The sequence below is a fragment of the Canis aureus genome, chromosome 7 (assembly GCF_053574225.1).
Source record: "Canis aureus isolate CA01 chromosome 7, VMU_Caureus_v.1.0, whole genome shotgun sequence".
NCBI lineage: Eukaryota > Metazoa > Chordata > Mammalia > Carnivora > Canidae > Canis > Canis aureus.
Genome location: NC_135617.1, coordinates 49,762,787 through 49,780,647, shown reverse-complemented (window position 1 = coordinate 49,780,647; position 17,861 = coordinate 49,762,787). Strand labels below are relative to the sequence as shown.

Below are 17,861 nucleotides of genomic sequence, written 5' to 3'. Positions count from 1 at the left end.
ACAAGTTTTATAATTTAAAGGTTCTAAACACAGTTCCAAAGGCAGAAGCCATTGAGAAGAAAATGTTATAAATATGTGGTCATCTTACTTTATCTAGCATTTAACATAGTTGATTACTTCTTCCTCCTTGATATACTTCTTTCTTGAGAGTCTAGAATTCAAGACTGCTTTCATTTTCTCCTACCCTATGAGACTATTTCTTAGTTTATTCATTATCCCCTTTGATCTCCTACTGATGAAATACTTTGGTGTTCCTGTTTTTGTCTTCATTTCTTCACTACCTAATGCATCCCCTTGATTTAAATATTAACTATAGCTAATTACTTCCAAATTTACTTCTTACCCAAAACTAATTCTTACCCATAATTGCCTATAAGTAGGAGTAAGCATGGTATAGGTATCAGGAGGTACAAGTTTTTTAGCTTAATATACTATCAAAAACATTATGTGTGTGTGTGTGTATATATATATGTGTATATATATATATATATATATATATATATATATACTGTATGATTGAGAATGACCTATTTTAATAATTAATGGTAATTTCCCCTACATGGTGAGACTGTAAGTGCAGAATTTTTTCTTTGTACTTAGCTATAGTTTCCAAATATTTAAAAATCAATTTTTTTAGGTGTTAAAACCCCATCTATAGGAGGAATGACATCATCCAAATGGCAATATCAGCTGTTCCTGACTTTGCTCTCCCTCACAAAAATAGCTATTCATGGACAAGACACCCCCTAATCCAATCCTAGAAGAGAGGAATGAGGCTGAAGCACCCTCATGCATCAAAGAGACCAAGCTTCATTAGAAAGGCAAAAAAAAGCAGCTTCCTGCTGACTGCATTGCCCCTCTCCTAGGTAGGGGCAGCACCACGCTGAGAGTTCTCCCCTGAGGAAGACGGTCCCTCCTGGGGTGGGGGTGGGGGGAAGCCTAGTGGTGATATCTGGCTGGGCGACATCCTCCTGGGGTCTTGTCCCTATATCGATTGAGGGGTTGCTGCCTATGATGGAGAAAGCGGTAGTAGCTTGTAATAGTCTATACTCCAATCTTGGCAGAGTAAGCTCATTTAGGCTGTATCCCAACTAGCTAACTGCAGAACCAAGTTAATGGTGCATTCTGACCAGGGAAATCAATGGACTCACGTCTGCCTGATTCTTTTTTTTTTTTAATAAGATTTTATTTATTTATTTATTCATGAGAGACATAGGGAGAGAGGCAGAGATGCAGGCTCCATGCAGAGAGCTTGATGTAGGACTTGATCCCGGGACTCTGGGATCCTGCCCTGAGCAGAAGGCATACGATCAACCACTGAGCCACCCAGGCCAATTTGCTAAGTAATGGCCAAACCTGCTACAGCCCAACTGGGCCCCAACTGACCAGAAGGGAGGATAAGGGCACCTAGAAGCTGTACAAAGTAGTAATATTCTTGTCTTGTTGCCCCACCATGGCAGGGAAAAAAGTTGACTACGGTCAAATTACCGGATGGTTGTGACTGGATACTAGAGAACCCACCACACCAATCCATCCTTTAGACTCATTGGGGCAGGGAACCAAGCCAAATGTTCAATCCAACTTCATTTACCCAATGGTACAACTCCAACCACTGATTGCAAGCTTGAACAACTGACTTGCTAAAAATAAACACTAACAGGAGGCCCCCGTGGCCAAGGACATTACCAGCAGACACTTCAAGAACCCAGAGTAGGCTGGACTATTTATGACAAAGCAAATCTGCAAAGTTTGCATTTTAATAAGAAGCCTGCTTTTCCAAAGATACCAACATAAGGGATCAGGGACCACAAAAAAAAATCAGGTAAAGATGACCATCAAAAGAAACTAATAAAGTATAATAACTAATGAAATTTATATCTATAAATTGTCAAATAATTCAGAATAATACTTTTAAGAAGTTTAGTGAACTATACAAACGTGTACAAATAATAAAAATTAGGAAAACGAGTAATAGAAACGATAAGGTCTCAGAACTAAGAATTCTATAACTCCTAATAGCTTCAAAAGCAGACTTGACCACATTTAAGATTTTATTTAACAGAGAGAATGAGGATAAACAGAGGGAGAGGAAGAAACAGGCTCCCTGCTGAGCAAAAAGCCCAATGCAGGACTTAATCCCAGGACCTTGGCAGGTCAAAGGCAGATACTTAATTGACAGCCACCTAGGCACCCCAGTAATTATTTTAAATAAAAATGGATGAAATCCTCCAAATGAAAGACATAAAATAGCTGAATGGATTAAAATAAAAATAAGATACATCATATGATACCTATATGAGACCTCCATTAGCCTTTTTTCTTTTTTTTTAAGATTTTATTTATTTATTCACCAGAGAGAGAGAGAGGCAGAGGGAGAATCAGGCTCCATACAGGGAGCCCGATGTGGGACTCGATCCTGGGTCTTCAGGATCAGGCCCTGGGCCGAAGGCAGGCGCTAAACCACTGAGCCACCCAGGGATCCCTCCATTAGCATTTAAAGACACATAAACTGAGAGTGAAGAGATGGAAAAAAATATTTCAAGCAAAGCAAATGGTAAGTAAAAAATTAAAAAAAAATCAGGTATTTAGACAAAGGTCATTATATAATGATAGAAATAATTCCCACAAGTAGATACATAAAGTAAAAACTGGGGTGCCTGGGTGTCTCAGTAGATTAAGTGTCCAACTCTTGGTTTTGGCTCAAGTCATGACCTCAAGGTTGTGAGATGGAGCCCTGTGTTGGGCTCCATGCTTAGTGGGGAGTCTGCTTGGGATTCTTTCCCTCTGCCCTTTCCCCCACTTATGCTTGCTCTCTAAAACAAATACATCTTTAAGGAAGCAAAAACTAATAGAAGGAGAAAAACAGCAATGAAATAATAGGGACTTTAATACCCCTGCTTCAACAATGGATAAATATTCCAGAGGAGAATCAAGAAAACCAAGGATCTGAGCAACACTATAGACTATATGAACCTAAGAATATATAGAGAGCCTTTTATCCAACAACAACAGAGCACATATTCTTCTCAAGTGCATGTGGAACATTTTCTAGGGTAGAATTTCTCAGCAAATTTAAGAAGACTGAAATCATACTATTTATCTTCTCTGACTACAACAGTATGAAATTAGAACTCAGTACAGGAGAATTCATAAGTGAATATAAGCTAACACATTCCCAAACAATCATTGGAACAAAATGTAAACAAAAATGGAAACACAACATACCAAAACTGTGGATGCAACAAAACCATTTCTAAGAAGCAAGTTCATAGCAATGGATGCTTATCTTAAAAAGAAAAAATTCAGGGAGCTTTATCTAGACTAAGGAGAAAAAAATGAAAAAGAAAACCTTACGACCGATATCAAAGAAACAGAATAAGAGGCTACTATGATCAACTATATGCTAACAAACTGGAAAAAGTAGAAGCAATGGAAGAATTTTTAGAAACCTATAACCTACCAAAGCTGAATTAACAAGAAATTTAAAAATCTCCCAACAGAAAAAAGCCCAGGAGATGTCTTCAATAGTGAAATTTACCAAATACTTTAAAATTTAATACTAGTCCTTCTCAAACATCAGGGAACAGTCCCATTCATTTTACAAGGACAATATTACCCTGATACCAAAGCCAGAAAAAGACACCACTAGAAAACTACACACAAGTATTCTTGATGAATATAGATGAATATATAGAGAATATATTGTATTCTATATATAGAACATATATATAATACCAAAATTGAATTGAGCAGCCCATTAACAGGATCATTTGCCACAATCAAGTGTGTATTACCCCTGGGATGCAAAGATGGTTCAACATCTACATTAATTACATCACTTTAATGAAAGAATCTCATTATAATCTCAATTGATGCAGGAAAAGTGTCTGATGAGCATTCATTTATAATAATAAAATACATATAGAAGGAATGGGTCACCACACAAGAAAGTCCATGTGTGATAAGCCCCAGTTAATATTGTACTCAGGGGAGAAAGGTTGAAAGCTTTTCCTTAAAATCAGGACTAAGGCAAGACTGCCCACTCTCCCCACTCCTATTTAATATAGTACTGGAAGTCCTTGCAAGAGCAATCAGGCAATAAAAAGGAATAAAGCAATTAGAATTAAAAAGGAAGAAGTAAAATGGTCTCTATTTACAGATGACATGGATTTCCATACTGAAAATCCTAAAGACTCAACCACAAAACTGTTAGATCTAATCGATGAATTTTCTGAAAAATAAAGCAAGAAAATAAAAGATCTCTACCCTGAAGACATTGATGAAAGAAACTGGAAGAATATTGTTAAAATGTCAATAGTACTAAGAGCCATTTATAGAGCTGATACAATCTCTATTAAGATTCATAGGTAGAGAAAAAACAATCCTTAAATTTATATGGAACCACAAAAGATTCAGATTGCCAAAGCAATCCTGAGAAAGGAGAACAAAGTAGGAGGCATCAAACTTCTAATTTCAAACTATTTTACAAAGCTATGGTAACCAAACAGTATGGTACTAATATTTAAAGGATCAATGCAACAGAATCAAAAGCCCAGAAATAACCTCAAGCAATACATTTAAAATTTGGCAGGTTATTCAACAATACTTAATAGAGAGAAGATAGTCTTTAATAAATGATGGGGAGAAAACTGGATATTTACATGTAAAAGAATGTAAGTAGACTCTTATTTTATACTACTCACAAAAGTTGTGAAATGAGTTACTGTCCAACATGTAAGATCGTGAAACTTCCAGAAGGAAACAGTAAAAACTCCTTGACATAAGTCTGGTGATGATTATTTGGCTATGACACCAGAAGTATAAATAACAAGAAGTAAGTGGGACTATGTGAAACTAAAAACCTTCTGTGTAGCGAAAAGAAACCATCATTAACATGAAAAATCTACAGAATGAGAAAAAGTTTGCAAAACATGTGTGATAAGAGATCAATAACCAAAAAATAAAAATCCAATAAAAAAAATGGGCAACAGAGGGCACTGGGGTGGCTCAGTCAGTTAGGCTCCTGACTCTTGATCTCAGTTCAGGTCTTGATTTTGAGGTTGTGAGTTCAAGCCTTGTGTTAGGCTCCATGCTGGGCATGGAAAAATGTCTGAGTGGAAAATTTTCTAAAGACATGATGCAAATAGCCCAGAAGCACATGAAAATATTTTAACATCATTCATCAGTAGGGAAATTCAAATTAAAACCACAATGGTATATTACCTCATGCCTATTAGAATGGTTACCATTGAAAGGGCATGAAATTTAAAAATGCTGGTGAAAATGTGAAAAAAAAGGTGAGACCTTGTGTACTGTTGGTGGGATTACAAACTGGTGCAGCCACAAAGGATAACAGTATGGAGGCTCATAAAACAAACAAAAACTACGAATAGAACTGCCATATGATCCAACAATTCCACTTCTGGGAATATATCAAAAGGACATGGAAACATTAGCTCAAAAATGGATCTGTACCTCATGTTCAATGAAGCATTTATAATAGTCAAGACATGAAAACAACCTCAGTGCACATTCATGGATGAATGGATAGAGTTTTGGTATCTACACACAATGGAATACTACTCAGCAATAAAAAAAAATCATGCCACTTGCAATAACATAGATGGACCTTGAAGAAATTATGCCAAGTGAATTAAGTTAGACAAAGGCAAATACTGAACTATATCATTTAAATCTAGAATCTAAATTTAAAGCACGCACATAAAAATACCCTAGAGAGATCAAATATTTGGTTACCAGATGTGGAAGGTGGACAGAAGGAACTGGAGCAAGGTGGGCAAAGACACCAACTGCCAGAAGATAAGTACTAGTGATATAATATATGACATAGTAATCATAATGCCACTGTTGTATAACATATATGAAAATTGTTAAGAGTAAATCCTTAGTTCTCCTTAAAAAGAAAAATATTCCATTTCCATTTCTTATTGTGTATGAAATGTTAACTAAACTTATAGCTATTAACTGAACTTATATCACTTCACAAAATATGCAGCCAAACCTTTATGCTTTACATCTGAAGCTCATAGTGATGTATTTAAATCATATCTCAATAAAGCTAGAAAAAACTAATATGCCCCTTTAAAACTGCTTTAAACAGTAAGATAATAAATGTAGAATTTAGTTTTGACTGCACTGTTAAATTATTTGGCAGACAGGCCTTTCAGAAATCTATTTACCTTATGGATTGAGGCAGCCCAGAGGAATTATTTTGCTATGGTCATGTCGAACATAGATTCATGAAATGTGGATTGCTATCATTAACAGATTGCAGCATTTCTTCATATAAAGTTCACCATATCTTGAAAAGATAAAATATCCTAATCACCTGTTTTCTAAACCCACAGTCTTGGGAGTCATTAACTGATTCCCTAAACCACCCTCATCTATACATACTCAAATATAAATAAATAAATGAGCACTTTCTAGTCCCATGGAGTCTGCTTTGAAATAACATTTTTCATATGTGTCCTTCATTCTGTTTTCCCTCTAATCATTTATCACCAGAAAGGGACTATTGTAATAGGCTTTACTCTAGTGTCTGTGTCTCTGGTCTTTGTAATTTTGCCTTTTTTTTTTTAAGATTTTATTTATTCATGAGAGACAGAGAGAGAGAGAGAGAGGCAGAGACACAAGCAGAGGGAGAAGCAGACACCCTGTAAGGAGCCTGATGTGGGACTCGATCCTGGGATCATGCCCTGAGCCAAAGGCAGATGCTCAACTGCTGAGCCACCCAGGTGTTCCTAATTTTGCCTTTTTATCTCTGCATCACCCAAAATCAAAACCACTCATCTTCCACATCAAATTTTGAGTGAACTTCCTGTAGCAAGGCATTAATCAATTTGTCCTGATTTGCAAACATCAAATAGTTGTCCATTGCCAGTAAAAGAATAACAAAATAAATAGCTTTTTCATGTTTGGTGCACACATTGTCACCCTTTGGTTCCTGTGACACTTACCTGAAATTCCCTCTGCTCATACAGGAAACTCTCCAAGGTCAAACACTAACCAAACTTACTCTTGCATACATTCTTCTCACTACTTAGAGCACTTTGCTGTTCAAATTACATATCTCTATATATCTATAGATATATATGCTGCCAATCACTCTCAGAGCAAAACCGCTACCAAGCATGAAGGGTTGGTTCCCTTGTTCCATCCAGACAGGGAATTAATTCATAGCACTGCCCATTGCTGGGTGTAGCTCCTGACTTTGCCCTACCTGTTCTCTCCAGGCAGGAGAACTGTCATAGCCCTACCCACTATAGAGCATGGATCCTCACCCCATCTGAGCAGAAAGGCTGATAAGAATACTTGAATATTGTGTAACAGAACAATGCTTGAGTTGACAGCAGACAGAGCTCATCACCAACAATGTAAAGCCAGTGGCCCTACTGGGTCAGGGAACATGGAACATGGGTCCTCTAAGACCACAAAGAGCCCTGTCAGGGCAGAGAAGCTAATCCATATCCCCAGCTACTAATAAATATAGTAGTCAATCATAACTATTTAGTAAGCCTGAGAAGAGAATCCTGGCAACCATAGCTAGAGCCCATTCTACAAACTCATTTGTATGTGGAACCAAGCCAGAAGTAGTTTCCAGCTGTTCCCAAACTGTGGCATCCCCCCAGTCCTTACCTCAAATAGTTGCTTTTTTCAAAATAGATCCTAATGGTAGGTCCCACCTGCCCAAGGATATTACCAGTGGACATGTACAGAAACTCAAACTGAACTGACTGGTGAAGGACTATCTCCTACAAAGCAAATCTTCAAAGTTTGAAAGAGAAGACTGCTTACTCAAATGTGCAGATAATAACATACAGACTCAAGGATTAAGAAAAATCAAATAAATAGGAAACTGGAGAGGAAATTAATAAAGCTTCAATAACTGTAAAGAAAAGGAAATCTAAAAACCATCTGATAATTCAGAAGAGTCCTCCTGAAGGAGTTTAGTGAATTATAAGAACAGAAGACAACAAAACAAAATTAGGAAAATGATGCATGAACAAAATGAGAAGTTAAATGGAAACTATGAAACCAAACAAGCTAAAAAATAAGTGTGAATTCCAAAGAACATTACAAAATCAGACTCAACCATGCAGATGAAATAATCTACAACTTGTATGATAAGATGTTTGAAATTATCCAGAGAAACAAAATCAAAGTGTGAAAAAAGCCAAAAAAACTTATGAGATACAATGAAAAAAAAAAAAAAAAAGAACCATATTCCCATGGGAATTACAGAAGAAGATGAGAAAGACAAAAGGACAAAAATATCTTTAAAATAATATTGGTTGGGGATCCCTGGGTGGCGCAGCGGTTTGGCGCCTGCCTTTGGCCCAGGGCACGATCCTGGAGACCCGGGATCGAGTCCCAGGACGAGCTCCCGGTGCATGGAGCCTGCCTCTCTCTCTATCATAAATAAAAAAAAAAAACTTTATAAAAAACATAATATTGGTTGAGGGGCACCTGGGTGGCTCTGCACTTTACACGTCTGCCTTCAGCCCAGGTCATGATCTCAGGGTCCTAGGGTAGAGCCTTGCATTAAGCTCCCTGCTCAGCAGGAAGTCTTCTCTTCCCTCTCCCTGCTGCTCTCCTGCTTGTGTACTCTCTGTGTCAAATAAATAAAATAAAAAACCAATATGGGTTGAAAACTTACCAAACATGGGAAGAAAAGTAGACATCCACATCAAAGAAGCTCATGAGGCCCAAATACTTTGAGTACAAATAATGTTACATGCAGATATGTTATAAGTTACTAAAAGTCAAAAAGGAGGAGAGTGGAAGATGGCTGAAGAGTAGGGTCCCCAAACCACCTGTCCCCACCCACCAAATTACCTAGATAACCTTCAAATCACCCTGAAAATCTACGAATTCGGCCTGAGATTTAAAGAGAGAACAGCTGGAATGCTACAGTGAGAAGAGTTCGTGCTTCTACCAAGGTAGGAAGACGGGGAAAAAGAAATAAACAAAAGGCCTCCAAGGGGGAGGGGCCCCGCGAGGAGCCGGGCTGAGGCCGGGGCGAGTGTCCCCAGGACAGGAGAGCCCCATCCTGGAGAAGCAGGAGCTGCACCGACCTTCCGGGGGGAAAGGGGCTCGCAGGGAGGTGGAGCAGGACCCAGGAGGGCGGGGATGCCCTCGGGCTCCCGGGGACACTAACAGACACCTGCGCCCAGGAGAGTGCGCCGAGCTCCCTAAGGGCTGCAGCACGCACGGCGGGACCCGGAGCAGCTCGGGGGGCTCGGGGGCGGCTCCGCGGAGGGGGCTGCGGGGCGGGAGCAGCTCGGAGGGGCTCGGGGGCGGCTCCGCGGGGAGGGGGCTGCGGGGCGGGGGCTCGGGGGGGGCTCGGGGGCGGCTTCGCGGAGGGGGCTGCGGGGCGGGAGCTCTTGGAGTGGCTCGGGGGCGGCTGCGGAGAGGGGGCTGCGGGGCGGGAGCAGCTCGGGGGGCTCGGGCAGAGGAGGGGGCTGTGCGGTTCCAGGAGCAGCTCGGGGGAGGCTCGGGGGCGGCTCCACGGAGGGGGCTGCGGGGCGGGAGCGAATCCAACAGCGCGGACCGGGAGCACAGGGCGCCGGGACACAGCCCAGGATGCGGCCTCCCCCTGGGACAGGCAGAGGCCGGGAGGGCCCAGGACCGAAGGACGCTCCTGCCCCAGCTGAGCAGATCAGCGGCCCCGCCCCGGAGCCTCCAGGCCCTGCAGACGGAGAGCTCCGGAGTTCCTGAGGGGGCTGACTCCGGGGCGCCAGAGCTGGCCCTGCCACTGCGGTTGTTCCTCCTGGCGCCTCACGGGGTAAACAACCCCCACTGAGCCCTGCACCAGGAGGGGGCTGAGCAGCTCCCCCAAGTGCTCACACCTGAAATTCACAACAGGCCCCTCCCCCAGAACAACTAGACGGACAAGTTCCAGGGGAACTCAAGGGACTTAAAGTATACAGAATCAGAAGATACTCCCCCGTATTTTTTTTTATTTTCTTTTTGATTCCTGTTTGCTTCCCCCACTCTTTTTTTCCTTTCTTTTTCTTTTTCTTCTCTCTCTTTTCTTTTTTTCTTCCTTTTCTCTTTTTCTCTTTTCTTTCCTTCTTTCTCTCCTCTCTTCTCCTTTTCCCAATACAACTTGTTTTTGGCCACTCTTCACTGAGCAAAATGAATAGAGGGAAAACCTCACCTCAAAAGAAAGAATCAGAAACAGTCCTCTCTCCCACAGAGTTACAAAATCTGGATTACAATTCAGTGTCAGAAAGCCAATTCAGAAGCACTATTACACAGCTACTGGTGGCTCGAGAAAAAAGCATAAAGGACTCAAGAGACTTCATGACTGCAGAATTTAGAGCTAACCAGGCAGAAATTAAAAATCAATTGAATGAGATGCAATCCAAACTAGAAGTCCTAACGACGAGAGTTAACGAAGTGGAAGAATGAGTGAGTGACATAGAAGACAAGTTGATGGCAAAGAGGGAAACTGAGGAAAAAAAAGACAAACAATTAAAAGACTATGAAGACAGATTAATGGAAATAAACGACAGCCTGAGGAAGAAAAACCTACGTTTAATTGGGGTTCCCAAGGGTGCCAAAAGGGACAGAGGGCCAGAATATGTATTTGAACAAATCCTAGCTGAAAACTTTCCTAATCTGGGAAGGGAAAGAGGCATTCAGATCCAGGAAATAGAGAGATCCCCCCCTAAAATCAATAAAAACCGTTCAACACCTCGACATTTAATAGTGAAGCTTGCAAATTCCAAAGATAAAGAGAAGATCCTTAAAGCAGCAAGAGACAAGAAATCCCTGACTCTTATGGGGAGGAATATTAGGGTAACAGCAGACCTCTCCACAGAGACCTGGCAGGCCAGAAAGGGCTGGCAGGATGTATTCAGGGTCCTAAATGAGAAGAACATGCAGCCAAGAATACTTTATCCAGCAAGGCTCTCATTCAGAATAGAAGGAGAGATAAAGAGCTTCCAAGACAGGCAGGAACTGAAAGAATATGTGACCTCCAAACCAGCTCTGCAAGAAATTTTAAGGGGGACTCTTAAGATTCCCCTTTAAGAAGAAGTCCGGTGGAACAATCCACAAAAACAAGGACTGAATAGATATCATGATGACACTAAACTCATATCTGTCAATAGTAACTCTGAACGTGAACAGGCTTAATGACCCCATCAAAAGGTGCAGGGTTTCAGACTGGATAAAAAAACAGGACCCATCTATTTGCTGTCTACAAGAGACTCATTTTAGACAGAAGGACACCTACAGCCTGAAAATAAAAGGTTGGAGAACCATTTACCATTCAAATGGTCCTCAAAAGAAAGCAGGGGTAGCCATCCTTATATCAGATAAACTAAAATTTACCCCGAAGACTGTAGTGAGAGATGAAGAGGGACACTATATCATACTTAGGTCCTCTGTTGGATAGATCCTTTAACAATCCTCCATATATATGCCCCGAATGTAGGAGCTCCCAAATATTTAAATCAATTAATAACCAAAATGAAGAAATACTTAGATAATAATACACTTATACTTGGTGACTTCAATGTAGCTCTTTCTATACTCGATAGGTCTTCTAAGCACAACATCTCCAAAGAAACGAGAGCTTTAAATGATACACTGGACCATATGGATTTCACAGATATCTACAGAACTTTACATCCAAATTCAACTGAATACACATTCTTCTCAAGTGCACATGGAACTTTCTCCAGAATAGACCACATACTGGGTCACAAATCGGGTCTGAACTGATACCAAAAAATTGAGATCGTCCCCTGCATATTCTCAGACCATTAGGCCTTGAAATTAGAACTAAATCACAACAAGAAGTTTGGAAAGACCTCAAACACGTGGAGGTTAAGGACCATCCTGCTAAAAGATGAAAGGGTCAACCAGGAAATTAAGAAAGAATTAAAAAGATTCATGGAAACTAATGAGGATGAAGATACAACCATTCAAAATCTTTGGGATACAGAAAAAGCAGTCCTGAGGGGGAAATACATCGCAATACAAGCAGCCATCCAAAAATTGGAAAGAACTCAAATACAAAAGCTAACCTTACACATAAAGGAGCTAGAGAAAAAACAGCAAATAGATCCTACACCCAGCAGAAGAAGAGAGTTAATAAAGATTTGAGCAGAACTCAACAAAATCGAGACCAGAAGAACTGTGGAACAGATCAACAGAACCAGGAGTTGGTTCTTTGAAAGAATTAATAAGATAGATAAACCATTAGCCAGCCTTATTAAAAAGAAGAGAGAGAAGACTCAAATTAATAAAATCATGAATGAGAAAGGAGAGATCACTACCAACACCAAGGAAATACAAACTATTTTACAAAACATATTCTGAACAGCTATACGCCAATAAATTAGGCAATCTAGAAGAAATGGACGCATTCCTGGAAAACCACAAACTACCAAAACTGGAACAGGAAGAAATAGAAAACCTGAATAGGCCAATAACCAGGGAGGAAATTGAAGCAGTCATCAAAAACCTCCCAAGACACAAAAGTCCAGGGCCAGATGGCTTCCCAGCGGAATTCTATCAAACGTTTAAAGAAGAAACCATACCTATTCTACTAAAGCTCTTTGGAAAGAAAGAAAGAGATGGAGTACTTCCAAACTCTTTCTATGAGGCCAGCATCACCTTAATTCCAAAACCTAACAAAGACCCCACCAAAAAAGAGAATTATAGACCAATATCTCTGATGAACATGGATGCAAAAATTCTCAACAAGATCCAACAGTACATTAAGAAAATTATTTATTCCCGGGACACAAGGCTGGTTCAACACTCATAAAACAATCAATGTAATTCATCATATCAGCAAGAGAAAAATCAAGAACCATATGATCCTCTCATTAGATGCAGAGAAAGCATTTGACAAAATACAGCATCCATTCCTGATCAAAACTCTTCAGAGTGTAGGGATAGAGGGAACATTCCTCGACATCTTAAAAGCCATCTACGAAAAGCCCACAGCAAATATCATTCTCAATGGGGAAGCACTGGGAGCCTCTCCCCTAAGATCAGGAACAAGACAGGGATGTCCACTCTCACCACTGCTCTTCAACATAGTACTGGAAGTCCTAGCCTCAGCAATCAGACAACAAAAAGACATTAAAGGCTTTCAAATTGGCAGAGAAGTCAAACTCTCCCTCTTCGCCGATGACATGATACTCTACATAGAAAACACAAAAGAAAAAAAAAACACAAAAGACTCCACCCCAAGATTGCTAGAACTCATACAGCAATTTGGCAGTGAGGCAGGATACAAAATCAATGTCCAGAAGTCAGTGGCATTTCTATACACTAACAATGAGACTGAAGAAAGAGAAATTAAGGAGTCAATCCCATTTACAATTGCACCCAAAAGCATAAGATACCTAGGAATAAACCTAACCAAAGAGGTAAAGGATCTATACCCTAAAAACTATAGAACACTTCTGAAAGAAATTGAGGAAGACACAAAGAGATGGAAAAATATTCCATGCTCATGGATTGGCAGAAATAATATTGTGAAAGTGTCAATGTTACCCAGGGCAATTTACACGTTTAATACAATCCCTATCAAAATACCATGGACTTTTTTCAGAGAGTTAGAACAAATTATTTTAAGATTTGTGTGGAATCAGAAAAGACCCCGAATAGCCAGGGGAATTTTAAAAAAGAAAACCATAGCTGGGGGCATCACAATGCCAGATTTCAGGTTGTACTACAAAGCTGTGGTCGTCAAGACAGTGTGGTACTGGCACAAAAACAGACACATAGATCAATGAAACAGAATAGAGAATCCAGAAGTGGACCCTCAACTTTATGGTCAACTAATATTCGATAAAGGAGGAAAGACTATCCACTGGAAGAAAGACAGTCTCTTCAATAAATGGTGCTGGGAAAATTGGACATCCACATGCAGAAGAATGAAACTAGACCACTCCCTTGCACTACACAAAGATAAACTCAAAATGGATGAGCGATCTAAATGTGAGACAAGATTCCATCAAAATCCTAGAGGATAACACAGGCAACACCCTTTTTGTACTCGGCCACAGTAACTTCTTGCAAGATACATCCACGAAGGCAAAAGAAACAAAAGCAAAAATGAACTATTGGGACTTCATCAAGATAAGAAGCTTTTGCACAGCAAAGGATACAGTCAACAAAACTAAAGGACAACCTACAGAATGGGAGAAGATATTTGCAAATACGTCTCAGATAAAGGGCTAGTTTCCAAGATCTATAAAGAACTTATTAAACTCAACACCAAAGAAACAAACAATCCAATCACGAAATGGGCAAAAGACTTGAACAGAAATCTCACAGACGAAGACATAGACATGGCCAACACGCACATGAGAAAATGCTCTGAATCACTTGCCATCAGGGAAATACAAATCAAAACCACAATGAGATACCACCTCACACCAGTGAGAATGGGGAAAATTAACAAGGCAGGAAACCACAAATTTTGGAGAGGATGCGGAAAAAAGAGAACCCTCTTACACTGTAGGTGGGAATGTGAACTGGTGCAGCCACTCTGGAAAACTGTGTGGGTGTTCCTCAAAGACTTAAAAATAGACCTGCCCTACGACCCAGCAATTGCACTGTTGGGGATTTACCCCAAAGATACAGATGCAATGAAAGGCCGGGACACCTGCATCCCGATGTTTATAGCAGCAATGTCCACAATAGCCAAACTGTGGAAGGAGCCTCGGTGTCCATCGAAAGATCAATGGATAAAGAAGATGTGGTTTATGTATACAATAGAATATTACTCAGCCATTAGAAACGACAAATACCCACCATTTACTTCAACGTGGATGGAACTGGAGGGTATTATGCTGAGTGAAATAAGTCAATCGGAGAAGGACAAACATATGTTCTCATTCATTTGCGGAATATAAATAATAGTGAAAGGGATTAGAAGGGAAGGGATAAGAAGTGGGTAGGAAATATCAGAAAGGGGGACAAAACATAAAGACTCCTAACTCTGGGAAACGAACTAGGTGTGTAGGAAGGGGAGGAGGGCGGGGGCGGTGGGGGTGAATGGATGCCGGGCACTGAGGGTGGCACTTGACGGGATGAGCACTGGGTGTTATTCTGTATGTTGGCAAATTGAACACCAATAAAAAATAAATTTATTATTAATGAAATAAAAGTCAAAGAGAGGGGATGCCTGGTTGGCTCAGTGGTTTAGCGCCTGCCTTTGGCTCAGGGTGAGATCCTGGAGTCATGGGATTGAGTCCCGCTTCGGGCTCCCAGCATGGAGCCTGCTTCTCCCTCCTCTTGTGTCTCTGCCTCTATGTCTATCATGAATAAATAAATAAATAAATATTTTTTTAAAAAAAATCTCTTATAAAAGTCAAAGAGAAGGGAATCCCAGTCTAAGATGGTAAGATAAGACAATGAACTCACCTCCTCCATGGACACAGCAAATCTCAATGTATAATGTAATGCCTCCTGAAGAAGGTAGTGCTGACTGAATAACTTCTACACAGCAAAAGATAAAGACAACATAGAGCAAGAAAGATGGACGCATGCTAGTGAATGGAACGGTATTCTGCAACACTGCAAACTACGATGGGGAGGGATGGTTGAGAGAAATTGAGCAGATCTCTCTGCTCTAGGACACAGAAAAACAAATAAGTTGAAAAAAGCTACTATAATATAAAGGAATCAGCCAAGTAGAACCTACTGGCAGCCAGTAGAACCCTGCTAAATAGCAGAGGAACTACTAGACCTCTCTCTGGGTCTGATGGGTTGGTGAGATCCATGATTCAAGTTCCCTCCATAGCTTAATAGCACAGAAGGGAGCAAGGTTCCAGGTGCCATAGCTGACCAGTGACCTCAGTGAGTCCTGGGCCTCTAGCCCATACCAGGCCTAGACACACTGGGGCACAGGAAAAATAGACAGAAAAAACCATGGTTTAAAAGAGAAACTATAATATAATGGGACTAGCACTAGAATCCTTCCAAATAGCAAGGAGCTACTGAAACACTCTGAATTTAAGGGGCTAGTGAGCAACCATGGTTTAAGATCCCTCTCCACAATGACGTAGTAGATATGGACAGAGTCCTGGCACCCAAGCTAGCCTACTGCCTCAGTGACCCCTGAGCCCCTAGTCCACACCAGACCGAGTTGGCCCAAGCATGGCACATGATGTCTATAGCTCCATCTATAGATAGACTCACTATAGCTCCATCTATGCCACCAAGAAAATATTGGCATAAAGCACACTAGCAAACTCCAAGCCCATAGTACTTTGGCTCCAGATAGGTTGCTAAGGTACTTCTGGTGCACAGTGCTCCAAGACTTATAGGTTCATGTCTCCTCACACAACCAAGGTACCCTGAGAACCCTTAGCTTGTGCCCACCTTGTTTTTAGGCCCTCACTAGGTCATCCCTGTCTGAGAACTCTAGGACATTCCAGCTTGACCTACTTTAGCTTGAACAGTCCTGCCAAGATACACTTGCTGAAGAGAGCACACAGATACACCAGCTTACACCCACTTCAGCTTTAGCTACCCAACCAGAGTTCTATTTGCATAGAGAGTCTGGTGACTGCCCCACAAGCCATGCCCAATTCAGCTGTGATCATGTCACAATGGTAGCCCAAGCACAGAGTGCCTTGGAACTAGGTACAATTCTAGCCAGCCAGTGTCAACCAGACAAACTGTCTACACTGGGGATGACCATATATAAGTCCATTCCTTCAGGTTTTGGTTAAGTACCTGTTGTAATTCACAGAAACATAAGCAAAGCAGAAAAATATGCCCAGATGAAAGAACAGGACAAAACCTGAGAAAAAAATAACTAAGTAAAATGGAGATAGGCAATATGTCTGATAAAGATTTTAAAATAATGAACATAAAGAGGCTCAGCAGAATGGAGAGGAAAGTGCTCACTGAGAACTTCAACAAAAAGAAAATACAGAATCAACATAAAATACAGAAAAGAACCACCTAAGAATTGAAAAACATATCATCAGATGAGTATATACAGGAGACAGATCAGTTGAGCTGGAAGATAATTTTAAAAAATGAGGACAGCTTAAGGGTTGATCTCTATCAATATCAATCACAGAAACATTATAGGAGTCTCAGAAGGAGATAAGAGGGAGAAAGGGGTAGAAAACTTATTTGAAAAAAATAGCTGAAAACTTCCCCACCCTGGGGAAGGAAATAGACAACCATGTTCAAGTAGTACAGAGAGTTCCAAACAAGATTAATCCAAGGAGGTCCATAGGACAACACATAATGATTAAAATGTCAAAGGTTAAAGACAAAGAATTTTAAAAGCAACAAAAGAGAAACAAAGTACAAAGGAAATTCCATAAGGTTATCAGCTGACTTCTTTTTTTTTTTTTTTTTTAAGATTTTATTTACTCATGAGAGGCAGAGATACAGGCAGAGGGAGAAGCAGGCTCCCTGCAAGGAGCCCAGTGTGGGACTTGGCATCCCTCAGCTGACTTTTCAATAGAAACTTTGCAGGCAAGAGAGAGTGGCATGATATATTCAAAGGGCTGAAAGGAGAAAAAACTACAACCAACAATATCTAACTGGCAAGGTTATCATTCAGAATTGAATGGAGATATAGTTCCCAGACAAACAAAAGTTAAAGGAATTTATCACTACTAAACCAGCCTTCCAGGAATGCTATTGGGACTTCTTTAACTGGAAAAGAAAATAACATAATTAGTAGAAAATTATGAAAAACAGATCTAAAATATGACAACATATACATAAAACATGGGCAGGTAGCAAAAAAAGTTCTTTTAGAATATGCTTGAAACTAAGTGACCATCAACAATATAAACTGCTATCAGTTGCTGTATACTTAGTATGCAATATAT

General features: G+C 40.3%; 1 protein-coding gene and 1 long non-coding RNA gene across 10 annotated transcripts in view; one reads left to right on the top strand and one right to left on the bottom strand.

Annotated features, from left to right (window-relative positions):
• The window catches only part of HMGCLL1 (3-hydroxy-3-methylglutaryl-CoA lyase like 1), a 199,049-nt gene that overhangs the window by 72,142 nt on the left and 109,046 nt on the right, over positions 1-17,861 (bottom strand). The window lies entirely within an intron of this gene.
• The window catches only part of LOC144317337 (uncharacterized), a 161,388-nt gene that overhangs the window by 90,579 nt on the left and 52,948 nt on the right, over positions 1-17,861 (top strand). The window contains exon 3 of the long non-coding RNA XR_013383304.1: positions 2,355-2,554. This is a non-coding gene — a long non-coding RNA (uncharacterized LOC144317337). The remainder of the gene's footprint in view (positions 1-2,354; positions 2,555-17,861) is intronic.